The 27,416-nt window shown below is 42.2% G+C and overlaps 1 long non-coding RNA gene across 1 annotated transcript; it reads left to right on the top strand.

Moving 5' to 3' along the window:
* The first annotated feature begins 18,948 nt into the window (after positions 1–18,948).
* LOC139937454 (uncharacterized) lies at positions 18,949–25,117 on the top strand. Its single transcript, XR_011786062.1, has 5 exons — positions 18,949–19,093; positions 19,885–20,012; positions 21,473–21,550; positions 22,461–22,570; positions 23,397–25,117. It is a non-coding gene; the product is annotated as an uncharacterized lncRNA (long non-coding RNA).
* The last annotated feature ends 2,299 nt before the right edge of the window (positions 25,118–27,416 follow it).

Raw genomic sequence — 27,416 nt, 5'->3', positions numbered from 1 at the left:
TCGACCAAGTTGAGCATCCTGAACAACTTTCCTGTGTGGAGTCATGCAAAATTCGCAAAACCTAGGGAATTACAACTTTTTGGTGCAAAAGTGACGTCATAATTTAACCGAAAATCGTCGATTACCGCCAAAGTAAAACATTGACTGGGTTCAAATTTGCACCGGCACACTCGGGTGGGCTATCCGCAAGAAGTAATCATGCTAATTCGGCTTTTCGGGGTGTCTCGAAAATTAAAAAGGTTATTGACCGGGCAGGGAAAAGGGAAGAGCGGCCATCTTGTTTTTCTAATAGTCAACTCTGGAAATCGCGTTTTGACGGTGCAAATCGACCAAGTTGAGCATCCTGAACAACTTTCCTGTGTGGAGTCATGCAAAATTCGCAAAACCTAGGGAATTACAACTTTTTGGTGCAAAAGTGACGTCATAATTTAACCGAAAATCGTCGATTACCGCCAAAATCAACATTGACTGGGTTCAAATTTAAACCGGCACACTCGGGTAGGGTATCCGCAAGAAGTAATCACGCTAATTCGGCTTTTCGGGAGCTCGAAAATTAAAAAGTTTATTCCCCGGGCAGGGAAAAGGGAAGAGCGGCCATCTTGTTTTTCTAATAGTCATTTCTGGAAATCGCGTTTTGACGGTGCAATTCGACCAAGTTGAGCATCCTGAACAACTTTCCTGTGTGGAGTCATGCAAAATTCGCAAAACCTAGGGAATTACAACTTTTTGGTGCAAAAGTGACGTCATAATTTGACAAAAAATCGTCGATTACCGCCAAAGTAAAACATTGACGGGGTTCAAATTTGCACCGGCACACTCGGGTGGGGTATCCGCAAGAAGTAATCACGCTAATTCGGCTTTTCGGGAGCTCAAAAATTAAAAAGTTTATTCACCGGGCAGGGAAAAGGGAAGAGCGGCCATCTTGTTTTTCTAATATTCAACTCTGGAAATCGCGTTTTGACGGTGCAAATCGACCAAGTTGAGCATCCTGAACAACTTTCCTGTGTGGAGTCATGCACAATTCGCAAAACCTTGGGAATTACAACTTTTTGGTGCAAAAGTGACGTCATAATTTGACAAAAAATCGTCGATTACCGCCAAAGTAAAACATTGACGGGGTTCAAATTTGCACCGGCACACTCGGGTGGGGTATCCGCAAGAAGTAATCACGCTAATTCGGCTTTTCGGGAGCTCGAAAATTAAAAAGTTTATTCCCCGGGCAGGTAAAAGGGAAGAGCGGCCATCTTGTTTTTCTAATAGTCAACTCTGAAAATCGCGTTTTGACGGTGCAAATCGACCAAGTTGAGCATCCTGAACAACTTTCCTGTGTGGAGTCATGCAAAATTCGCAAAACCTTGGGAATTACAACTTGTTGGTGCAAAAGTGACGTCATAGTTTAACAAAAAATCGTCGATTACCATCAAAGTAAAACATTGATTGGGTTCAAATTTGCACCGGCACTCGGGTGGGGTATCCGCAAGAAGTAATCACGCTAATTCGGCTTTTCGGGAGCTCGAAAATTAAAAAGTTTATTCCCCGGGCAGGGAAAAGGGAAGAGCGGCCATCTTGTTTTTCTAATAGTCAACTCTGGAAATCGCGTTTTGACGGTGCAAATCGACCAAGTTGAGCATCCTGAACAACTTTCCTGTGTGGAGTCATGCAAAATTCGCAAAACCTAGGGAATTACAACTTTTTGGTGCAAAAGTGACGTCATAATTTAACCGAAAATCGTCGATTACCGCCAAAGTAAAACATTGACTGGGTTCAAATTTGCACCGGCACACTCGGGTGGGCTATCCGCAAGAAGTAATCACGCTAATTCGGCTTTTCGGGAGCTCGAAAATAAAAAAGTTTGTTCACCGGGCAGGGAAAAGGGAAGAGCGGCCATCTTGTTTTTCTAATAGTCAACTCTGGAAATCGCGTTTTGACGGTGCAAATCGACCAAGTTGAGCATCCTGAACAACTTTCCTGTGTGGAGTCATGCAAAATTCGCAAAACCTTGGGAATTACAACTTTTTGGTGCAAAAGTGACGTCATAATTTAACCAAAAATCGTCGATTACCACCAAAGTACAACATTGATTGGGTTCAAATTTGCACCGGCACACTCGGGTGGGGTATCCGCAAGAAGTAATCACGCTAATTCGGCTTTTCGGGGTGGCTCGAAAATTAAAAAGTTGATTCCCCGGGCAGGGAAAAGGGAAGAGCGGCCATCTTGTTTTTCAAATAGTCAACTCTGGAAATCGCGTTTTGACGGTGCAAATCGACCAAGTTGAGCATCCTGAACAACTTTCCTGTGTGGAGTCATGCAAAATTCGCAAAACCTAGGGAATTACAACTTTTTGGTGCAAAAGTGACGTCATAATTTAACCAAAAATCGTCGATTACCACCAAAGTAAAACATTGATTGGGTTAAAATTTGCACCGGCACACTCGGGTGGGGTATCCGCAAGAAGTAATCACGCTAATTCGGCTTTTCGGGAACTCGAAAATTAAAAAGTTATTCCCCGGGCAGGGAAAAGGGAAGAGCGGCCATCTTGTTTTTCTAATAGTCAACTCTGGAAATCGCGTTTTGACGGTGCAAATCGACCAAGTTGAGCATCCTGAACAACTTTCCTGTGTGGAGTCATGCAAAATTCGCAAAACCTAGGGAATTACAACTTTTTGGTGCAAAAGTGACGTCATAATTTAACCGAAAATCGTCGATTACCGCCAAAATCAACATTGACTGGGTTCAAATTTAAACCGGCACACTCGGGTGGGGTATCCGCAAGAAGTAATCACGCTAATTCGGCTTTTCGGGAGCTCGAAAATTAAAAAGTTTATTCCCCGGGCAGGGAAAAGGGAAGAGCTGCCATCTTGTTTTTCTAATAGTCATTTCTGATAATCGCGTTTTGACGGTGCAAATCGACCAAGTTGAGCATCCTGAACAACTTTCCTGTGTGGAGTCATGCAAAATTCGCAAAACCTAGGGAATTACAACTTTTTGGTGCAAAAGTGACGTCATAATTTGACAAAAAATCGTCGATTACCGCCAAAGTAAAACATTGACGGGGTTCAAATTTGCACCGGCACACTCGGGTGGGGTATCCGCAAGAAGTAATCACGCTAATTCGGCTTTTCGGGAGCTCAAAAATTAAAAAGTTTATTCCCCGGGCAGGGAAAAGGGAAGAGCGGCCATCTTGTTTTTCTAATATTCAACTCTGGAAATCGCGTTTTGACGGTGCAAATCGACCAAGTTGAGCATCCTGAACAACTTTCCTGTGTGGAGTCATGCAAAATTCGCAAAACCTTGGGAATTACAACTTTTTGGTGCAAAAGTGACGTCATAATTTGACAAAAAATCGTCGATTACCGCCAAAGTAAAACATTGACGGGGTTCAAATTTGCACCGGCACACTCGGGTGGGGTATCCGCAAGAAGTAATCACGCTAATTCGGCTTTTCGGGAGCTCGAAAATAAAAAAGTTTGTTCACCGGGCAGGGAAAAGGGAAGAGCGGCCATCTTGTTTTTCTAATAGTCAACTCTGGAAATCGCGTTTTGACGGTGCAAATCGACCAAGTTGAGCATCCTGAACAACTTTCCTGTGTGGAGTCATGCAAAATTCGCAAAACCTAGGGAATTACAACTTTTTGGTGCAAAAGTGACGTCATAATTTAACCAAAAATCGTCGATTACCACCAAAGTAAAACATTGATTGGGTTCAAATTTGCACCGGCACACTCGGGTGGGGTATCCGCAAGAAGTAATCACGCTAATTCGGCTTTTCGGGGTGGCTCGAAAATTAAAAAGTTTATTCCCCGGGCAGGGAAAAGGGAAGAGCGGCCATCTTGTTTTTCTAATAGTCAACTCTGGAAATCACGTTTTGACGGTGCAAATCGACCAAGTTGAGCATCCTGAACAACTTTCCTGTGTGGAGTCATGCAAAATTCGCAAAACCTTGGGAATTACAACTTTTTGGTGCAAAAGTGACGTCATAATTTGACAAAAAAATCGTCGATTACCGCCAAAGTAAAACATTGACGGGGTTCAAATTTGCACCGGCACACTCGGGTGGGGTATCCGCAAGAAGTAATCACGCTAATTCGGCTTTTCGGGAGCTCGAAAATTAAAAAGTTTATTCCCCGGGCAGGGAAAAGGGAAAAGCGGCCATCTTGTTTTTCTAATAGTCAACTCTGGAAATCGCGTTTTGACGGTGCAAATCGACCAAGTTGAGCATCCTGAACAACTTTCCTGTGTGGAGTCATGCAAAATTCGCAAAACCTTGGGAATTACAACTTTTTGGTGCAAAAGTGACGTCATAATTTGACAAAAAAATCGTCGATTACCGCCAAAGTAAAACATTGACTGGGTTCAAATTTGCACCGGCACACTCGGGTGGGGTATCCGCAAGAAGTAATCACGCTAATTCGGCTTTTCGGGGTGTCTCGAAAATTAAAAAGGTTATTTCCCGTTCAGGGAAAAGGGAAGAGCGGCCATCTTGTTTTTCTAATAGTCAACTTCGGAAATCGCGTTTTGACGGTGGAAATCGACCAAGTTGAGCATCCTGAACAACTTTCCTGTGTGGAGTCATGCAAAATTCGCAAAACCTAGGGAATTACAACTTTTTGGTGCAAAAGTGACGTCATAATTTAACCAAAAATCGTCGATTACCACCAAAGTAAAACATTGATTGGGTTCAAATTTGCACCGGCACACTCGGGTGGGGTATCCGCAAGAAGTAATCACGCTAATTCGGCTTTTCGGGAGCTCGAAAATTAAAAAGTTTATTCCCCGGGCAGGGAAAAGGGAAGAGCGGCCATCTTGTTTTTCAAATAGTCAACTCTGGAAATCGCGTTTTGACGGTGCAAATCGACCAAGTTGAGCATCCTGAACAACTTTCCTGTGTGGAGTCATGCAAAATTCGCAAAACCTAGGGAATTACAACCTTTTGGTGCAAAAGTGACGTCATAATTTAACCGAAAATCGTCGATTACCGCCAAAATCAACATTGACTGGGTTCAAATTTGCACCGGCACACTCGGTTGGGGTATCCGCAAGAAGTAATCACGCTAATTCGGCGTTTCGGGAGCTCGAAAAGTAAAAAGTTTATTCCCCGGGCAGGGAAAAGGGAAGAGCGGCCATCTTGTTTTTCTAATAGTCATTTCTGGAAATCGCGTTTTGACGGTGCAAATCGACCAAGTTGAGCGTCCTGAACAACTTTCCTGTGTGGAGTCATGCAAAATTCGCAAAACCATGGGAATTACAACTTTTTGGTGCAAAAGTGACGTCATAATTTGACAAAAAATCGTCGATTACCACCAAAGTAAAACATTGACGGGGTTCAAATTTGCACCGGCACAATCGGGTGGGGTATCCGCAAGAAGTAATCACGCTAATTCGGCTTTTCGGGAGCTCGAAAATTAAAAAGTTTATTCCCCGGGCAGGGAAAAGGGAAGAGCGGCCATCTTGTTTTTCTAATAGTCAACTCTGGAAATCGCGTTTTGACGGTGCAAATCGACCAAGTTGAGCATCCTGAACAACTTTCCTGTGTGGAGTCATGCAAAATTCGCAAAACCTTGGGAATTACAACTTTTTGGTGCAAAAGTGACGTCATAATTTGACAAAAAAATCGTCGATTACCGCCAAAGTAAAACATTGACGGGGTTCAAATTTGCACCGGCACACTCGGGTGGGGTATCCGCAAGAAGTAATCACGCTAATTCGGCTTTTCGGGAGCTCGAAAATTAAAAAGTTTATTCCCCGGGCAGGGAAAAGGGAAAAGCGGCCATCTTGTTTTTCTAATAGTCAACTCTGGAAATCGCGTTTTGACGGTGCAAATCGACCAAGTTGAGCATCCTGAACAACTTTCCTGTGTGGAGTTATGCAAAATTCGGAAAACCTTGGGAATTACAACTTTTTGGTGCAAAAGTGACGTCATAATTTAACCAAAAATCGTCGATTACCACCAAAGTAAAACATTGATTGGGTTCAAATTTGCACCGGCACACTCGGGTTGGGTTTCCGCAAGAAGTAATCACGCTAATTCGGCTTTTCGGGGTGACTCGAAAATTAAAAAGGTTATTCTCCGGGCAGGGAAAAGGGAAGAGCGGCCATCTTGTTTTTCTAATAGTCAACTCTGGAAATCGCGTTTTGACGGTGCAAATCGACCAAGTTGAGCATCCTGAACAACTTTCCTGTGTGGAGTCATGCAAAATTCGCAAAACCTTGGGAATTACAACTTTTTTGTGCAAAAGTGACGTCATAATTTAACCAAAAATCGTCGATTACCACCAAAGTAAAACATTGATTGGGTTCAAATTTGCACCGGCACACTCGGGTGGGGTATCCGCAAGAAGTAATCACGCTAATTCGGCTCTTCGGGATGGCTCGAAAATTAAAAAGTTATTCTCCGGTGAGGGAAAATGGAAGAGCGGCCATCTTGTTTTTCTAATATTCAACTCTGGAAATCGCGTTTTGACGGTGCAAATCGACCAAGTTGAGCATCCTGAACAACTTTCCTGTGTGGAGTCATGCAAAATTCGCAAAACCTTGGGAATTACAACTTTTTTGTGCAAAAGTGACGTCATAATTTGACAAAAAATCGTCGATTACCGCCAAAGTAAAACATTGACGGGGTTCAATCTTGCACCGGCACACTCGGGTGGGGTATCCGCAAGAAGTAATCACGCTAATTCGGCTTTTCGGGAGCTCGAAAATTAAAAAGTTTATTCCCCGGGCAGGGAAAAGGGAAGAGCGGCCATCTTGTTTTTCTAATAGTCAATTCTGGAAATCGCGTTTTGACGGTGCAAATCGACCAAGTTGAGCATCCTGAACAACTTTCCTGTGTGGAGTCATGCAAAATTCGCAAAACCTAGGGAATTACAACTTTTTGGTGCAAAAGTGACGTCATAATTTAACCGAAAATCGTCGATTACCGCCAAAGTAAAACATTGACTGGGTTCAAATTTGCACCGGCACACTCGGGTGGGGTATCCGCAAGAAGTAATCATGCTAATTCGGCTTTTCGGGGTGTCTCGAAAATTAAAAAGGTTATTGACCGGGCAGGGAAAAGGGAAGAGCGGCCATCTTGTTTTTCTAATAGTCAACTCTGGAAATCGCGTTTTGACGGTGCAAATCGACCAAGTTGAGCATCCTGAACAACTTTCCTGTGTGGAGTCATGCAAAATTCGCAAAACCTTGGGAATTACAACTTTTTGGTGCAAAAGTGACGTCATAATTTGACAAAAAATCGTCGATTACCACCAAAGTAAAACATTGATTGGGTTCAAATTTGCACCGGCACACTCGGGTGGGGTATCCGCAAGAAGTAATCACGCTAGTTCGGCTTTTCGGGAGCTCGAAAATTAAAAAGTTTATTCCCCGGGCAGGGAAAAGGGAAGAGCGGCCATCTTGTTTTTCAAATAGTCAACTCTGGAAGTCGCGTTTTGACGGTGCAAATCGACCAAGTTGAGCATCCTGAACAACTTTCCTGTGTGGAGTCATGCAAAATTCGCAAAACCTAGGGAATTACAACTTTTTGGTGCAAAAGTGACGTCATAATTTAACCGAAAATCGTCGATTACCGCCAAAGTAAAACATTGACTGGGTTCAAATTTGCACCGGCACACTCGGGTGGGGTATCCGCAAGAAGTAATCACGCTAATTCGGCTTTTCGGGAGCTCGAAAATTACAAAGTTTATTCCCCGGGCAGGGAAAAGGGAAGAGCGGCCATCTTGTTTTTCAAATAGTCAACTCTGGAAATCGCGTTTTGACGGTGCAAATCGACCAAGTTGAGCATCCTGAACAACTTTCCTGTGTGGAGTCATGCAAAATTCGCAAAACCTAGGGAATTACAACTTTTTGGTGCAAAAGTGACGTCATAATTTAACCGAAAATCGTCGATTACCGCCAAAGTAAAACATTGACTGGGTTCAAATTTGCACCGGCACACTCGGGTGGGGTATCCGCAAGAAGTAATCATGCTAATTCGGCTTTTCGGGGTGTCTCGAAAATTAAAAAGGTTATTGACCGGGCAGGGAAAAGGGAAGAGCGGCCATCTTGTTTTTCTAATAGTCAACTCTGGAAATCGCGTTTTGACGGTGCAAATCGACCAAGTTGAGCATCCTGAACAACTTTCTTGTGTGGAGTCATGCAAAATTCGCAAAACCTAGGGAATTACAACTTTTTGGTGCAAAAGTGACGTCATAATTTAACCAAAAATCGTCGATTACCACCAAAGTAAAACATTGATTGGGTTCAAATTTGCACCGGCACACTCGGGTGGGGTATCCGCAAGAAGTAATCACGCTAATTCGGCTTTTCGGGAGCTCGAAAATTAAAAAGTTTATTCCCCGGGCAGGGAAAAGGGAAGAGCGGCCATCTTGTTTTTCTAATAGTCAACTCTGGAAATCGCGTTTTGACGGTGCAAATCGACCAAGTTGAGCATCCTGAACAACTTTCCTGTGTGGAGTCATGCAAAATTCGCAAAACCTTGGGAATTACAACTTGTTGGTGCAAAAGTGACGTCATAATTTAACAAAAAATCGTCGATTACCATCAAAGTAAACATTGATTGGGTTCAAATTTGCACCGGCACACTCGGGTGGGGTATCCGCAAGAAGTAATCACGCTAATTCGGCTTTTCGGGAGCTCGAAAATTAAAAAGTTTATTCCCCGGGCAGGGAAAAGGGAAGAGCGGCCATCTTGTTTTTCTAATAGTCAACTCTGGAAATCGCGTTTTGACGGTGCAAATCGACCAAGTTGAGCATCCTGAACAACTTTCCTGTGTGGAGTCATGCAAAATTCGCAAAACCTAGGGAATTACAACTTTTTGGTGCAAAAGTGACGTCATAATTTAACCGAAAATCGTCGATTACCGCCAAAGTAAAACATTGACTGGGTTCAAATTTGCACCGGCACACTCGGGTGGGCTATCCGCAAGAAGTAATCATGCTAATTCGGCTTTTCGGGGTGTCTCGAAAATTAAAAAGGTTATTGACCGGGCATGGAAAAGGGAAGAGCGGCCATCTTGTTTTTCTAATAGTCAACTCTGGAAATCGCGTTTTGACGGTGCAAATCGACCAAGTTGAGCATTCTGAACAACTTTCCTGTGTGGAGTCATGCAAAATTCGCAAAACCTTGGGAATTACAACTTTTTGGTGCAAAAGTGACGTCATAATTTAACCAAAAATCGTCGATTACCACCAAAGTAAAACATTGATTGGGTTCAAATTTGCACCGGCACACTCGGGTGGGGTATCCGCAAGAAGTAATCACGCTAATTCGGCTTTTCGGGAGCTCGAAAATTAAAAAGTTTATTCCCCGGGCAGGGAAAAGGGAAAAGCGGCCATCTTGTTTTTCAAATAGTCAACTCTGGAAATCGCGTTTTGACGGTGCAAATCGACCAAGTTGAGCATCCTGAACAACTTTCCTGTGTGGAGTCATGCAAAATTCGCAAAACCTAGGGAATTACAACTTTTTGGTGCAAAAGTGACGTCATAATTTAACCAAAAATCGTCGATTACCACCAAAGTAAAACATTGATTGGGTTCAAATTTGCACCGGCACACTCGGGTGGGGTATCCGCAAGAAGTAATCACGCTAATTCGGCTTTTCGGGAGCTCGAAAATTAAAAAGTTATTCCCCGGGCAGGGAAAAGGGAAGAGCGGCCATCTTGTTTTTCTAATAGTCAACTCTGGAAATCGCGTTTTGACGGTGCAAATCGACCAAGTTGAGCATCCTGAACAACTTTCCTGTGTGGAGTCATGCAAAATTCGCAAAACCTTGGGAATTACAACTTGTTGGTGCAAAAGTGACGTCATAATTTAACAAAAAATCGTCGATTACCATCAAAGTAAAACATTGATTGGGTTCAAATTTGCACCGGCACACTTGGGTGGGGTATCCGCAAGAAGTAATCACGCTAATTCGGCTTTTCGGGAACTCGAAAATTAAAATGTTGATTCCCCGGGCAGGGAAAAGGGAAGAGCGGCCATCTTGTTTTTCTAATAGTCAACTCTGGAAATCGCGTTTTGACGGTGCAAATCGACCAAGTTGAGCATCCTGAACAACTTTCCTGTGTGGAGTCATGCAAAATTCGCAAAACCTAGGGAATTACAACTTTTTGGTGCAAAAGTGACGTCATAATTTAACCGAAAATCGTCGATTACCGCCAAAGTAAAACATTGACTGGGTTCAAATTTGCACCGGCACACTCGGGTGGGCTATCCGCAAGAAGTAATCATGCTAATTCGGCTTTTCGGGGTGTCTCGAAAATTAAAAAGGTTATTGACCGGGCAGGGAAAAGGGAAGAGCGGCCATCTTGTTTTTCTAATAGTCAACTCTGGAAATCGCGTTTTGACGGTGCAAATCGACCAAGTTGAGCATTCTGAACAACTTTCCTGTGTGGAGTCATGCAAAATTCGCAAAACCTTGGGAATTACAACTTTTTGGTGCAAAAGTGACGTCATAATTTAACCAAAAATCGTCGATTACCACCAAAGTAAAACATTGATTGGGTTCAAATTTGCACCGGCACACTCGGGTGGGGTATCCGCAAGAAGTAATCACGCTAATTCGGCTTTTCGGGAGCTCGAAAATTAAAAAGTTTATTCCCCGGGCAGGGAAAAGGGAAAAGCGGCCATCTTGTTTTTCAAATAGTCAACTCTGGAAATCGCGTTTTGACGGTGCAAATCGACCAAGTTGAGCATCCTGAACAACTTTCCTGTGTGGAGTCATGCAAAATTCGCAAAACCTAGGGAATTACAACTTTTTGGTGCAAAAGTGACGTCATAATTTAACCAAAAATCGTCGATTACCACCAAAGTAAAACATTGATTGGGTTCAAATTTGCACCGGCACACTCGGGTGGGGTATCCGCAAGAAGTAATCACGCTAATTCGGCTTTTCGGGAGCTCGAAAATTAAAAAGTTATTCCCCGGGCAGGGAAAAGGGAAGAGCGGCCATCTTGTTTTTCTAATAGTCAACTCTGGAAATCGCGTTTTGACGGTGCAAATCGACCAAGTTGAGCATCCTGAACAACTTTCCTGTGTGGAGTCATGCAAAATTCGCAAAACCTTGGGAATTACAACTTGTTGGTGCAAAAGTGACGTCATAATTTAACAAAAAATCGTCGATTACCATCAAAGTAAAACATTGATTGGGTTCAAATTTGCACCGGCACACTTGGGTGGGGTATCCGCAAGAAGTAATCACGCTAATTCGGCTTTTCGGGAACTCGAAAATTAAAATGTTGATTCCCCGGGCAGGGAAAAGGGAAGAGCGGCCATCTTGTTTTTCTAATAGTCAACTCTGGAAATCGCGTTTTGACGGTGCAAATCGACCAAGTTGAGCATCCTGAACAACTTTCCTGTGTGGAGTCATGCAAAATTCGCAAAACCTAGGGAATTACAACTTTTTGGTGCAAAAGTGACGTCATAATTTAACCGAAAATCGTCGATTACCGCCAAAATCAACATTGACTGGGTTCAAATTTAAACCGGCACACTCGGGTAGGGTATCCGCAAGAAGTAATCACGCTAATTCGGCTTTTCGGGAGCTCGAAAATTAAAAAGTTTATTCCCCGGGCAGGGAAAAGGGAAGAGCGGCCATCTTGTTTTTCTAATAGTCATTTCTGGAAATCGCGTTTTGACGGTGCAATTCGACCAAGTTGAGCATCCTGAACAACTTTCCTGTGTGGAGTCATGCAAAATTCGCAAAACCTAGGGAATTACAACTTTTTGGTGCAAAAGTGACGTCATAATTTGACAAAAAATCGTCGATTACCGCCAAAGTAAAACATTGACGGGGTTCAAATTTGCACCGGCACACTCGGGTGGGGTATCCGCAAGAAGTAATCACGCTAATTCGGCTTTTCGGGAGCTCAAAAATTAAAAAGTTTATTCACCGGGCAGGGAAAAGGGAAGAGCGGCCATCTTGTTTTTCTAATATTCAACTCTGGAAATCGCGTTTTGACGGTGCAAATCGACCAAGTTGAGCATCCTGAACAACTTTCCTGTGTGGAGTTATGCAAAATTCGCAAAACCTTGGGAATTACAACTTTTTGGTGCAAAAGTGACGTCATAATTTGACAAAAAATCGTCGATTACCGCCAAAGTAAAACATTGACGGGGTTCAAATTTGCACCGGCACACTCGGGTGGGGTATCCGCAAGAAGTAATCACGCTAATTCGGCTTTTCGGGAGCTCGAAAATTAAAAAGTTTATTCCCCGGGCAGGTAAAAGGGAAGAGCGGCCATCTTGTTTTTCTAATAGTCAACTCTGAAAATCGCGTTTTGACGGTGCAAATCGACCAAGTTGAGCATCCTGAACAACTTTCCTGTGTGGAGTCATGCAAAATTCGCAAAACCTTGGGAATTACAACTTGTTGGTGCAAAAGTGACGTCATAGTTTAACAAAAAATCGTCGATTACCATCAAAGTAAAACATTGATTGGGTTCAAATTTGCACCGGCACTCGGGTGGGGTATCCGCAAGAAGTAATCACGCTAATTCGGCTTTTCGGGAGCTCGAAAATTAAAAAGTTTATTCCCCGGGCAGGGAAAAGGGAAGAGCGGCCATCTTGTTTTTCTAATAGTCAACTCTGGAAATCGCGTTTTGACGGTGCAAATCGACCAAGTTGAGCATCCTGAACAACTTTCCTGTGTGGAGTCATGCAAAATTCGCAAAACCTAGGGAATTACAACTTTTTGGTGCAAAAGTGACGTCATAATTTAACCGAAAATCGTCGATTACCGCCAAAGTAAAACATTGACTGGGTTCAAATTTGCACCGGCACACTCGGGTGGGCTATCCGCAAGAAGTAATCACGCTAATTCGGCTTTTCGGGAGCTCGAAAGTAAAAAAGTTTGTTCACCGGGCAGGGAAAAGGGAAGAGCGGCCATCTTGTTTTTCTAATAGTCAACTCTGGAAATCGCGTTTTGACGGTGCAAATCGACCAAGTTGAGCATCCTGAACAACTTTCCTGTGTGGAGTCATGCAAAATTCGCAAAACCTTGGGAATTACAACTTTTTGGTGCAAAAGTGACGTCATAATTTAACCAAAAATCGTCGATTACCACCAAAGTACAACATTGATTGGGTTCAAATTTGCACCGGCACACTCGGGTGGGGTATCCGCAAGAAGTAATCACGCTAATTCGGCTTTTCGGGGTGGCTCGAAAATTAAAAAGTTGATTCCCCGGGCAGGGAAAAGGGAAGAGCGGCCATCTTGTTTTTCAAATAGTCAACTCTGGAAATCGCGTTTTGACGGTGCAAATCGACCAAGTTGAGCATCCTGAACAACTTTCCTGTGTGGAGTCATGCAAAATTCGCAAAACCTAGGGAATTACAACTTTTTGGTGCAAAAGTGACGTCATAATTTAACCAAAAATCGTCGATTACCACCAAAGTAAAACATTGATTGGGTTAAAATTTGCACCGGCACACTCGGGTGGGGTATCCGCAAGAAGTAATCACGCTAATTCGGCTTTTCGGGAACTCGAAAATTAAAAAGTTATTCCCCGGGCAGGGAAAAGGGAAGAGCGGCCATCTTGTTTTTCTAATAGTCAACTCTGGAAATCGCGTTTTGACGGTGCAAATCGACCAAGTTGAGCATCCTGAACAACTTTCCTGTGTGGAGTCATGCAAAATTCGCAAAACCTAGGGAATTACAACTTTTTGGTGCAAAAGTGACGTCATAATTTAACCGAAAATCGTCGATTACCGCCAAAATCAACATTGACTGGGTTCAAATTTAAACCGGCACACTCGGGTGGGGTATCCGCAAGAAGTAATCACGCTAATTCGGCTTTTCGGGAGCTCGAAAATTAAAAAGTTTATTCCCCGGGCAGGGAAAAGGGAAGAGCTGCCATCTTGTTTTTCTAATAGTCATTTCTGATAATCGCGTTTTGACGGTGCAAATCGACCAAGTTGAGCATCCTGAACAACTTTCCTGTGTGGAGTCATGCAAAATTCGCAAAACCTAGGGAATTACAACTTTTTGGTGCAAAAGTGACGTCATAATTTGACAAAAAATCGTCGATTACCGCCAAAGTAAAACATTGACGGGGTTCAAATTTGCACCGGCACACTCGGGTGGGGTATCCGCAAGAAGTAATCACGCTAATTCGGCTTTTCGGGAGCTCAAAAATTAAAAAGTTTATTCCCCGGGCAGGGAAAAGGGAAGAGCGGCCATCTTGTTTTTCTAATATTCAACTCTGGAAATCGCGTTTTGACGGTGCAAATCGACCAAGTTGAGCATCCTGAACAACTTTCCTGTGTGGAGTCATGCAAAATTCGCAAAACCTTGGGAATTACAACTTTTTGGTGCAAAAGTGACGTCATAATTTGACAAAAAATCGTCGATTACCGCCAAAGTAAAACATTGACGGGGTTCAAATTTGCACCGGCACACTCGGGTGGGGTATCCGCAAGAAGTAATCACGCTAATTCGGCTTTTCGGGAGCTCGAAAATAAAAAAGTTTGTTCACCGGGCAGGGAAAAGGGAAGAGCGGCCATCTTGTTTTTCTAATAGTCAACTCTGGAAATCGCGTTTTGACGGTGCAAATCGACCAAGTTGAGCATCCTGAACAACTTTCCTGTGTGGAGTCATGCAAAATTCGCAAAACCTAGGGAATTACAACTTTTTGGTGCAAAAGTGACGTCATAATTTAACCAAAAATCGTCGATTACCACCAAAGTAAAACATTGATTGGGTTCAAATTTGCACCGGCACACTCGGGTGGGGTATCCGCAAGAAGTAATCACGCTAATTCGGCTTTTCGGGGTGGCTCGAAAATTAAAAAGTTATTCTCCGGTCAGGGAAAATGGAAGAGCGGCCATCTTGTTTTTCTAATAGTCAACTCTGGATATCGCGTTTTGACGGTGCAAATCGACCAAGTTGAGCATCCTGAACAACTTTCCTGTGTGGAGTCATGCAAAATTCGCAAAACCTTGGGAATTACAACTTTTTTGTGCAAAAGTGACGTCATAATTTGACAAAAAATCGTCGATTACCGCCAAAGTAAAACATTGACGGGGTTCAAATTTGCACCGGCACACTCGGGTGGGGTATCCGCAAGAAGTAATCACGCTAATTCGGCTTTTCGGGAGCTCGAAAATTAAAAAGTTTATTCCCCGGGCAGGGAAAAGGGAAGAGCGGCCATCTTGTTTTTCTAATAGTCAACTCTGGAAATCGCGTTTTGACGGTGGAAATCGACCAAGTTGAGCATCCTGAACAACTTTCCTGTGTGGAGTCATGCAAAATTCGCAAAACCTAGGGAATTACAACTTTTTGGTGCAAAAGTGACGTCATAATTTAACCGAAAATCGTCGATTACCGCCAAAGTAAAACATTGACTGGGTTCAAATTTGCACCGGCACACTCGGGTGGGGTATCCGCAAGAAGTAATCACGCTAATTCGGCTTTTCGGGGTGTCTCGAAAATTAAAAAGGTTATTCCCCGGGCAGGGAAAAGGGAAGAGCGGCTATCTTGTTTTTCTAATAGTCAACTCTGGAAATCGCGTTTTGACGGTGCAAATCGACCAAGTTGAGCATCCTGAACAACTTTCCTGTGTGGAGTCATGCAAAATTCGCAAAACCTTGGGAATTACAACTTTTTGGTGCAAAAGTGACGTCATAATTTAACCAAAAATCGTCGATTACCACCAAAGTAAAACATTGATTGGGTTCAAGTTTGCACCGGCACACTCGGGTGGGGTATCCGCAAGAAGTAATCACGCTAATTCGGCTTTTCGGGGTGACTCGAAAATTAAAAAGGGTATTCCCCGGGCAGGGAAAAGGGAAGAGCGGCCATCTTGTTTTTCTAATAGTCAACTCTGGAAATCGCGTTTTGACGGTGCAAATCGACCAAGTTGAGCATCCTGAACAACTTTCCTGTGTGGAGTCATGCAAAATTCGCAAAACCTTGGGAATTACAACTTTTTGGTGCAAAAGTGACGTCATAATTTAACCAAAAATCGTCGATTACCACCAAAGTAAAACATTGATTGGGTTCAAATTTGCACCGGCACACTCGGGTGGGGTATCCGCAAGAAGTAATCACGCTAATTCGGCTTTTCGGGGTGGCTCGAAAATTAAAAAGTTATTCCCCGGTCAGGGAAAATGGAAGAGCGGCCATCTTGTTTTTCTAATATTCAACTCTGGAAATCGCGTTTTGACGGTGCAAATCGACCAAGTTGAGCATCCTGAACAACTTTCCTGTGTGGAGTCATGCAAAATTCGCAAAACCTTGGGAATTACAACTTTTTGGTGCAAAAGTGACGTCATAATTTGACAAAAAATCGTCGATTACCACCAAAGTAAAACATTGATTGGGTTCAAATTTGCACCGGCACACTCGGGTGGGGTATCCGCAAGAAGTAATCACGCTAATTCGGCTTTTCGGGGTGGCTCGAAAATTAAAAAGTTGATTCCCCGGGCAGGGAAAAGGGAAGAGCGGCCATCTTGTTTTTCAAATAGTCAACTCTGGAAATCGCGTTTTGACGGTGCAAATCGACCAAGTTGAGCATCCTGAACAACTTTCCTGTGTGGAGTCATGCAAAATTCGCAAAACCTAGGGAATTACAACTTTTTGGTGCAAAAGTGACGTCATAATTTAACCAAAAATCGTCGATTACCACCAAAGTAAAACATTGATTGGGTTCAAATTTGCACCGGCACACTCGGGTGGGGTATCCGCAAGAAGTAATCACGCTAATTCGGCTTTTCGGGAACTCGAAAATTAAAAAGTTATTCCCCGGGCAGGGAAAAGGGAAGAGCGGCCATCTTGTTTTTCTAATAGTCAACTCTTGAAATCGCGTTTTGACGGTGCAAATCGACCAAGTTGAGCATCCTGAACAACTTTCCTGTGTGGAGTCATGCAAAATTCGCAAAACCTAGGGAATTACAACTTTTTGGTGCAAAAGTGACGTCATAATTTAACCGAAAATCGTCGATTACCGCCAAAGTAAAACATTGACTGGGTTCAAATTTGCACCGGCACACTCGGGTGGGGTATCCGCAAGAAGTAATCACGCTAATTCGGCTTTTCGGGGTGTCTCGAAAATTAAAAAGGTTATTCCCCGGGCAGGGAAAAGGGAAGAGCGGCTATCTTGTTTTTCTAATAGTCAACTCTGGAAATCGCGTTTTGACGGTGGAAATCGACCAAGTTGAGCATCCTGAACAACTTTCCTGTGTGGAGTCATGCAAAATTCGCAAAACCTTGGGAATTACAACTTTTTGGTGCAAAAGTGACGTCATAATTTAACCAAAAATCGTCGATTACCACCAAAGTAAAACATTGATTGGGTTCAAGTTTGCACCGGCACACTCGGGTGGGGTATCCGCAAGAAGTAATCACGCTAATTCGGCTTTTCGGGGTGACTCGAAAATTAAAAAGGGTATTCCCCGGGCAGGGAAAAGGGAAGACCGGCCATCTTGTTTTTCTAATAGTCAACTCTGGAAATCGCGTTTTGACGGTGCAAATCGACCAAGTTGAGCATCCTGAACAACTTTCCTGTGTGGAGTCATGCAAAATTCGCAAAACCTTGGGAATTACAACTTTTTGGTGCAAAAGTGACGTCATAATTTAACCAAAAATCGTCGATTACCACCAAAGTAAAACATTGATTGGGTTCAAATTTGCACCGGCACACTCGGGTGGGGTATCCGCAAGAAGTAATCACGCTAATTCGGCTTTTCGGGGTGGCTCGAAAATTAAAAAGTTATTCCCCGGTCAGGGAAAATGGAAGAGCGGCCATCTTGTTTTTCTAATATTCAACTCTGGAAATCGCGTTTTGACGGTGCAAATCGACCAAGTTGAGCATCCTGAACAACTTTCCTGTGTGGAGTCATGCAAAATTCGCAAAACCTTGGGAATTACAACTTTTTGGTGCAAAAGTGACGTCATAATTTGACAAAAAATCGTCGATTACCACCAAAGTAAAACATTGATTGGGTTCAAATTTGCACCGGCACACTCGGGTGGGGTATCCGCAAGAAGTAATCACGCTAATTCGGCTTTTCGGGGTGGCTCGAAAATTAAAAAGTTGATTCCCCGGGCAGGGAAAAGGGAAAAGCGGCCATCTTGTTTTTCAAATAGTCAACTCTGGAAATCGCGTTTTGACGGTGCAAATCGACCAAGTTGAGCATCCTGAACAACTTTCCTGTGTGGAGTCATGCAAAATTCGCAAAACCTAGGGAATTACAACTTTTTGGTGCAAAAGTGACGTCATAATTTAACCAAAAATCGTCGATTACCACCAAAGTAAAACATTGATTGGGTTCAAATTTGCACCGGCACACTCGGGTGGGGTATCCGCAAGAAGTAATCACGCTAATTCGGCTTTTCGGGAACTCGAAAATTAAAAAGTTATTCCCCGGGCAGGGAAAAGGGAAGAGCGGCCATCTTGTTTTTCTAATAGTCAACTCTGGAAATCGCGTCTTGACGGTGCAAATCGACCAAGTTGAGCATCCTGAACAACTTTCCTGTGTGGAGTCATGCAAAATTCGCAAAACCTAGGGAATTACAACTTTTTGGTGCAAAAATGACGTCATAATTTAACCGAAAATCGTCGATTACCGCCAAAATCAACATTGACTGGGTTCAAATTTGCACCGGCACACTCGGGTGGGGTATCCGCAAGAAGTAATCACGCTAATTCGGCTTTTCGCGAGCGCAGTTTGGTGCTTTTGGAGTCTTGCTGTGAAACACAATGTGTTTTTGGAACACTGTTGGTGCTTTTGTATGCTTTTTTGTGTGTAGTGGTATTTCGGGGACAGACACCTCGTGGTATTTTGGAACATCGATGGTCTTTTCGTTGCCTTTGTGTACTTTTGTCGGCCAGTTTGAGAATTTGGAGCTTGGTATTTTCTGAACACTGTGATTGACGGGTTATTTTGGTACATTTAAAGTTAGCCGCACATTCGAACCTTCAAGCCCATTTCTGCCTCGGTTTTAGTCCACTGGGGTTTCCCCCAGTTTGTTGTGTAGGATGACATGGTTTAGTTACCCGACTATGATTTACGTAGGTTGCACACACGGCCGGGTGTGTAGAGAGTGGTGCAACAGTTCTGTGAAAGCATAAGAACCGTAAACTGGATATCATTGTCAGCCGTGAGTAGTCGTTTGAAAACTAATGTTTGTGTCAATCAAAAAATATTTAACTTGGGTTCTAAAATTTGGTCCTAGTCAACTCGGTCCCAAGTCAACTCGGTCCCAGAACTCGGTCCCAAGTCAACTCGGTCCCAAGTCAACTCGGTCAGTCGGTGCGAGTTGACTTGGGACCGAGTTGGCTAGCTCGGGACAGAGTTTACTCATAACTAACTATATCGTAGGAGGTCCTGTTTTCGAGGTGTCCCTAAAAACGTGGCAAATCTTTTACCTCTCTGTGCGCGATGTAAACAGTGGATCCTAAACAGTCCCTAGATAAAAATTGTGTGGTTTTATTTGCCAAGCAAAGAGTCTCCTCTCCCTTGACCAAAACTTAGAAACACGTAAGGCTCCACTGGTTTTTTGCACTTGTAAATGCATATAAAAGTTTGGTATTTTAGGAATTTCTACAGGGTACAAAAATATGTAATAATGTTGAGGCCATATATAAAAATATTTGCCCACCGAAAAAGTTTCATCAAACACTATTTCAATTCACAATTCATGATGATCAAATCATGTGACTGAATATTTTGCTGATCATTCGGCCAATATTCCTACACCCCTATTTCGGACGCCCCTATTTATAGACTGACAGTCCACACATACCCCTATCAACTTCTAAATTCCAAACTCTCCCGCTGCTTGTCACTAATGCGTTTTTTTTTCATTTCGTCTTTTCATATTGAGGTCAACGGCAACTTCCCAAGTTCAACAACTTTTCCTATTAAATTATTCTACTCATTATCACACAGAATGCGTAGTTCTTGTAAAGGGTCATCTGTTTGTGATGCCTAACTAGAACCTCCTACCTCAGCTTCACGGTAGCAAGAGCCTATTTCAACGTGGTGTCATTTACTTGAATACACAAGGTTAAAATATGGTAAGTCTGTTTTTATTTGCTTAAAAATTTAATTAATCTATAAGCGATAGTTACCTGTAAAAGTTTGTTATTTTGCTTAAAGGAACACGTTGCCTTGGATCGGTCGAGTTGGTCTTTGAAAAGCGTTTGTTATAAAATACACATGGGTAGAAAGATGTTGTAAAAGTAGAATACAATGATCAACACAAACATGCTTCGAAGTTGCACGGTTTTCCTTTTACCTCGTCGACTAACACGGTCGGGCAATTATGGGAGTCAAATTTTTGACTTCCATAAATGGCCGACCGTGCTAGTTCGCACAGTAGAAGGAAAACCACGTAATTTGGAGGCATGTTTGTGTGGATCATTGTATTCTACCTTTACAACATCGTTCCAATCATATGCAATTTATAGAAAACGGTTACTAAACGCTTTTTATAGACCAACTCGTCCGATCCAAGGCAACGTGTTCCTTTAAAAATTGGTTTTCGCTAACAAATCATTTGCTGATCGACAGTATTCCTTGTAAGCACTTCATGTAAGCCACCATACACAAACTGACAAACCTCAAGTTTGAGATCGATCGGCCATCTGGGTCACAAGAAAAAAAAATTGTCAAATTGATTACACAGTTTGAATGACATCGATGCAAACACAAAAATGAATAAAAGTTCCAAACAGAAAAATACCAAATAGTTCATGTATTTTTACCATTGTCAGGTATCCTTGACTTGTGTGTACACTCCCGCTTCAGCAAAAAAAATGTGGGATCATGTCATGCCAATAAAAGGAGCTAAGAATAGGAGCCCAACTTTTGTTTTTCTGAATCTGGCTCTAAACTTGTGTTTTGATAACAATGGCTGAGTGGTAAAGAGCACCGGATTCAAGCTCTGGTGTTTGATCAGCAGAGTGTGGGTTCGAATCCCGGTCGTGACACTTGTCATGTTAGATTGGGGAGGTAGTGCTTTTTGCTCTACCGGCCAGGCTTCGGATTGATGATACCCAAGCCTACATTCGTATGGAATGGAAAATGGGTAACCTTGTTTCAGCCCTAGGAGTAGTAGGTGGCAACGGCCTATGGAAAATAATAATTGTAGCCCACACCTTGAAGTGGCCTTCAGGCCTTGTGTGTCTGGCGACTTGCATTAAACAAATTTTTTTACGGTGAAACAAAACTGAAAAAACAGTTTGCCTACTGACCATGTTTCTTGCTGTTCCTTTCTGACATTTTCTAGATGGAAGCTGGCGTCTGCATAAAATACGAATGCTGCCTTAAAATAAAAAGGAACAAAGGTAAAAACTAGACCTTGGTTTTCTGGCAAGAAACCTTTTAAAATAAAGGTCCTCGCAATATTTATTTGTATGAACGCTTGTCATTACATTGAATGAAGGGTTTCAAAACTTTGGGCAAGGTAATCCGTAAATGTAACAGCAACACATGTACCTAATGCAATATTACCAATTGCATTTTATCTTCATAGGGTACACTGATAGTATGCTGCCTTTGTACTGAGATTGACCACCAGGTTTGGACCATACAGCATGAAGTACACATACAGGTAAATATAATATTATTTCAGTGAGTTCCTGAATATTCTTACATTTGATTTATTTTGTAACAGTTTTCATGAAATGTGAGCGGTTTCTTGCTCCCCATGTCAATTGACATAGGAAACCTCTTAAATAGGAATAGAAATTTGTGTTATTTTGAGATTTTTCTTTCTTCGAAACAAACAAACAAACAAACAAACAAACAAACAAACAAACAAACAAACAAACAAACAAACAAACAAACAAACATCATGGAGGTAGACTTTTTTACCTACATGGAATCAACCATTAACACGGTAAAGCAGGCGCCAGATACCAGTAAACGACAGAGACTTAAAAGGGAAGCATCTTGGAAAAAGGATAAACAGACTCTTCAATCTTCTTCAAGAAATGTCTCCAGTATAAAATTGTTGCACGCTGTGATGGGGTCCATGGCGTTTTGTACACTCGAGGGGGAAAATGACAACCAAGGCGAAACCGAGGACCCCAGTTACAGCATGCAACAATTTTTGTGTTATACCTTTGTATAACTGTTCTCCCTCTTCTCGAACGTCTGTTGTCATCTTCAAACATTATTATGACGGACTATTCATTGTTTAACAATTGATTTAGTAAGCAGACGAACAAGAAACAATTCCCTCAAATCCGCGGTCGTTTCATACACAGCGCTGGAAATCGACCAACGCTGGGACTGATCAAGGTTAGGTACACCGGTGTACATCACTTTTTATGTTACCCGGCCTGTTGAGCCATGTGTTTTTGTTGTGTGTCACATGATTGGTTCTCGATCAATCTAACTACACAGTTTGTTACCAAGTTAAAACAATTTCTATTGTCACACTTTTATTTATTTCACATTTTTGTTTTATCCTACTCTCAAATTTGTAAACATTAGGGCCCATGCCTTATTATTTTCAGTGCCTCGAAGGGGTTTTGACAAGAGGATAACATTGCCCATATGGATGAGAGTGCTATGATGATGAACACAATTTTTAGAAGCTATCATCCAGTTTCTTACGTTGAAAAAGGTTTGTCTCCATGCCTATTTGATCTATGGTCCTTTTTGAAACAACGGCTTTGGCTTCGGCCTCGGCTTGTTTTGTCAATATTGTATGTGCTGTGCGTACACATTTGGGGCTGCAGACGAAAGGAGGGATCCTGAAACCGAATCCAAAGCCGAAGCCGTGGTTTCGAAAAGGGCCTACATGTATGTTTCCAGTTGCAAGTTATTGTACGAAAGCACCTGCCCCTGGAAATTTGTTTTTTAATAGCGCCCTCTCTCAAATCAAAATGTGCAATGTTTTCATTCTGAAAGTTTGTATATACTCAGCGCCTTGAGTACTTTGTTTGGTATGTGCACTACAAAAGGCTTCGTTTTTATTATTATTATTATTATTATTATTATTATTATTATTATTATTATTATTATTATTATTATTATTATTATGGTCATACTGCTCTATGTGTTCATGAAAAGTGTAATAGCGCCCTCATGCAATAGCTTGGATACAGGCACCTTGTTGAGAAGGTTGAAAGATTGGATATAAACAAATACAAGAGTCTAATGAATGAAGGAGTTGTGTTGAGTTCAAGAACTGTACTTCTCCAGATCACTTACTAGTGTTTAAAAAAAAAATCCCCATTGTGTGTACATTCTCTTTACGGTTCAAGAACTGTACTTCTCCAGATCACTTACTAGTGTTAAAAAAAAAAATCCCCATTGTGTGTACATACTCTTTACGGTTCGCGCATCCCATGCATGCATTTGGTGACCAGTTTTTGTTCTTTGGCTCTGCAATTTATGCAGAGCACAATATCTTAATCAACTTCTTTTTTTTTTTTTTTTTTTTACAGTTCTTGGTGAAACATTCATATGCTACCCAGTTACAAGGATAATCACGAGGTCCTATCATCGATGTGACCTGTGACATCACATGTTTACAACAGTGCCGCAGAGCTTGGACTTCCTGCAGTCATGATTTGTACACAGCCTAATGGAAGAAAACATAAAATGTTATGTTTTGTGGAGATTTACTATTGTATTCTTATCAACTTTTGCTACGAGGAAGGGGCACATCTCAAAACTTGTCCTTTTACTTTCATAACTCTTTGTGGAAACTATGACATAAAATGTCACATTTCCCATATGACCAGTGCAGTATCTTGCCTGCCAGAAAATCCAATGATGGAAAAGGTCATACTGAATGTAAACAAAGGTCACATGGTCTATATTAAATTTTAAATTAAGTTGGAGCTGACAGGTACTTCATATACTTTTCCTTCTTTTGAAAAATAAATCATGAAGGTCCCTGAAAAGTAAAAAAAATAATTCTTGAGCCAATCCTAGTCTCTGGTAGTTTAGTGACAGGTTGATAACGCTGAATTTGATGCAAAACAGGGAGTCATTACTTATATTCTTTTCGAACATGAACAATTAGTATTTTTGTCGACCAATCAGATATTTGTACATGTGTACATGGACACACTGCATGCTCTCTGATCTGTGATGTGAAGTCCTTAGTCATTAAAGGATATATATTTAAATTTTAATCCAAGAACAGGGTGGGAACTAAAGTTAAGTGTTTGTTTGTGTTTTTATCTGGCTACTATTTAAATAAGCTGTATGTTGGTGTATGTCTATTTAATCCTATCCCTATAGGTATTTTTGTCAGCCAATTAGCCTTGATCAAGGCGCTACAGCCAGCCGCGATCTGCAAAATCCCAGTCCCCATCACTGAATTCCACCAGTGCATCCCCATACATAACACAGTGCATGTAATACGTATACAGCGTATGTACACACATCGTACTGTACATGTACATGTACCATCTGTATACGGTACACTTACGGTACATGGGTACTTTGTTTGAGCCACGTGTGCGAGGTTGAAAGTAGAAAGACACGACCGTACTCACGACTACGCTATACTGTTCTCGCTGTACAATGTATGGTAATGTACATTTTGTGTATGCACTGCATGCGTGTGCAGCGAACCGGGCCGGGGAACAGTACGTCAACAGCCTTGATCAAGGCTATCGGCCAATCTGAGTTTGTTGGTGTTTTAGGAACACTTTACTTTGGGGTATTTTGTCTGCCAATCTGAGTTTTTTGGTATTTTGGGAACGCTTTATTTTGGGGTATTTTTGTCAGCCAATCTGAGTTTGTTGGTGTTTTGGGAACACTTTACTTTGGGATATTTTTGTCAGCCAATCTGAGTTTGTTGGTATTATGGGAACACTTTACTTTGGGATATTTTTGTCAGCCAATTTTAGTGTCTGCACTGGTAAACATGGACACACTGAATGCTGTGTGATCTGAACTTTTATTGGCCTATGTAGTCAGTAAAAAACATGGTTCTAAACATTACGTTCAATTAAAGAACAGGATGAGAAAACCAAAGTTAAGTGTTTGTGTATTTATCTGCAGTGTTTAACAAGCTGTTAGTTGGTAAATTTGAATCTTAAAGGTATTTTGGGAACACTTTGGGGTATTTTTGTCCGCCAATCTGAGTTTGTTGGTATTTTGGGACACACTGAATGCTGTGTGATCTGATTTGTTTTTAGCCTATGTAGTCATTAAGTAACATGGTTCTAACATTAAGTTCAATTAAAAAGCAAGATTGGAAACCAAAGTTTAACTGTTTGTGTTTTTATCTGCGTGTTTAATGTGAATCAACGGTATTTTATGAACACTTTACTTTGGGGGTGTTTTTGTCAGCCAATCTGAGTTTGTTTGTATTTTTGGAAACGATTTAATTTGGGGTGTTTTTGTTAGCCAATCTGAGTTTGGTGGTATTTTGGGAACACTTTAATTTGTACACAACGTTATGTATTCATTTCCACGTTGACAAAACTGGGGCCTTTATCAAACCACGGCTCAGGCTCCGCGTGCTGATATCCGTGCAATACGCGCTGCTCCAAAATGCAGGCGTACACAGCACGCGGAGCCTAAGCCTGAGCCGGGGCCCAAGCCGTGGTTTGAGAAAGGCCCCTGGCATCTTACACAGCGAGTGTTTGTGCGGCCATTTTGTAGGTTTAACCATCAGCATCGCGTGAGCGTTCAATAAACAAAACTCAAACGTGTATTTCATATTCAACGCGCGTGCAGAATGACGCGCTTGTCATCTTGCGGTCCCGTGGCGTTTGTGCACGAAGGATCAGTCGTGCGCCCTCTAGTTCTTAACATAATAACTCTATGGTCGCGCGATGGTCGGGCGTCGGAAATAATCGCGCGCGGGAGCTCGAAAATTAAAAAGTTTATTCCCCGGGCAGGGAAAAGGGAAGAGCTGCCATCTTGTTTTTCTAATAGTCATTTCTGGAAATCGCGTTTTGACGGTGCAAATCGACCAAGTTGAGCATCCTGAACAACTTTCCTGTGTGGAGTCATGCAAAATTCGCAAAACCTAGGGAATTACAACTTTTTGGTGCAAAAGTGACGTCATAATGTGACAAAAAATCGTCGATTACCGCCAAAGTAAAACATTGACGGGGTTCAAATTTGCACCGGCACACTCGGGTGGGGTATCCGCAAGAAGTAATCACGCTAATTCGGCTTTTCGGGAGCTCAAAAATTAAAAAGTTTATTCCCCGGGCAGGGAAAAGGGAAGAGCGGCCATCTTGTTTTTCTAATATTCAACTCTGGAAATCGCGTTTTGACGGTGCAAATCGACCAAGTTGAGCATCCTGAACAACTTTCCTGTGTGGAGTCATGCAAAATTCGCAAAACCTTGGGAATTACAACTTTTTGGTGCAAAAGTGACGTCATAATTTGACAAAAAATCGTCGATTACCGCCAAAGTAAAACATTGACGGGGTTCAAATTTGCACCGGCACACTCGGGTGGGGTATCCGCAAGAAGTAATCACGCTAATTCGGCTTTTCGGGAGCTCGAAAATAAAAAAGTTTGTTCACCGGGCAGGGAAAAGGGAAGAGCGGCCATCTTGTTTTTCTAATAGTCAACTCTGGAAATCGCGTTTTGACGGTGCAAATCGACCAAGTTGAGCATCCTGAACAACTTTCCTGTGTGGAGTCATGCAAAATTCGCAAAACCTTGGGAATTACAACTTTTTGGTGCAAAAGTGACGTCATAATTTAACCAAAAATCGTCGATTACCACCAAAGTAAAACATTGATTGGGTTCAAATTTGCACCGGCACACTCGGGTGGGGTATCCGCAAGAAGTAATCACGCTAATTCGGCTTTTCGGGGTGGCTCGAAAATTAAAAAGTTATTCTCCGGTCAGGGAAAATGGAAGAGCGGCCATCTTGTTTTTCTAATAGTCAACTCTGGAAATCGCGTTTTGACGGTGCAAATCGACCAAGTTGAGCATCCTGAACAACTTTCCTGTGTGGAGTCATGCAAAATTCGCAAAACCTTGGGAATTACAACTTTTTGGTGCAAAAGTGACGTCATAATTTGACAAAAAATCGTCGATTACCGCCAAAGTAAAACATTGACGGGGTTCAAATTTGCACCGGCACACTCGGGTGGGGTATCCGCAAGAAGTAATCACGCTAATTCGGCTTTTCGGGAGCTCGAAAATTAAAAAGTTTATTCCCCGGGCAGGGAAAAGGGAAGAGCGGCCATCTTGTTTTTCTAATAGTCAACTCTGGAAATCGCGTTTTGACGGTGGAAATCGACCAAGTTGAGCATCCTGAACAACTTTCCTGTGTGGAGTCATGCAAAATTCGCAAAACCTAGGGAATTACAACTTTTTGGTGCAAAAGTGACGTCATAATTTAACCGAAAATCGTCGATTACCGCCAAAGTAAAACATTGACTGGGTTCAAATTTGCACCGGCACACTCGGGTGGGGTATCCGCAAGAAGTAATCACGCTAATTCGGCTTTTCGGGGTGTCTCGAAAATTAAAAAG

Source organism: Asterias amurensis, chromosome 5 (genome assembly GCF_032118995.1).
Source record: "Asterias amurensis chromosome 5, ASM3211899v1".
In the NCBI taxonomy this organism is placed as follows: domain Eukaryota; kingdom Metazoa; phylum Echinodermata; class Asteroidea; order Forcipulatida; family Asteriidae; genus Asterias; species Asterias amurensis.
This window is presented reverse-complemented; position numbering and strand designations above follow the sequence as displayed.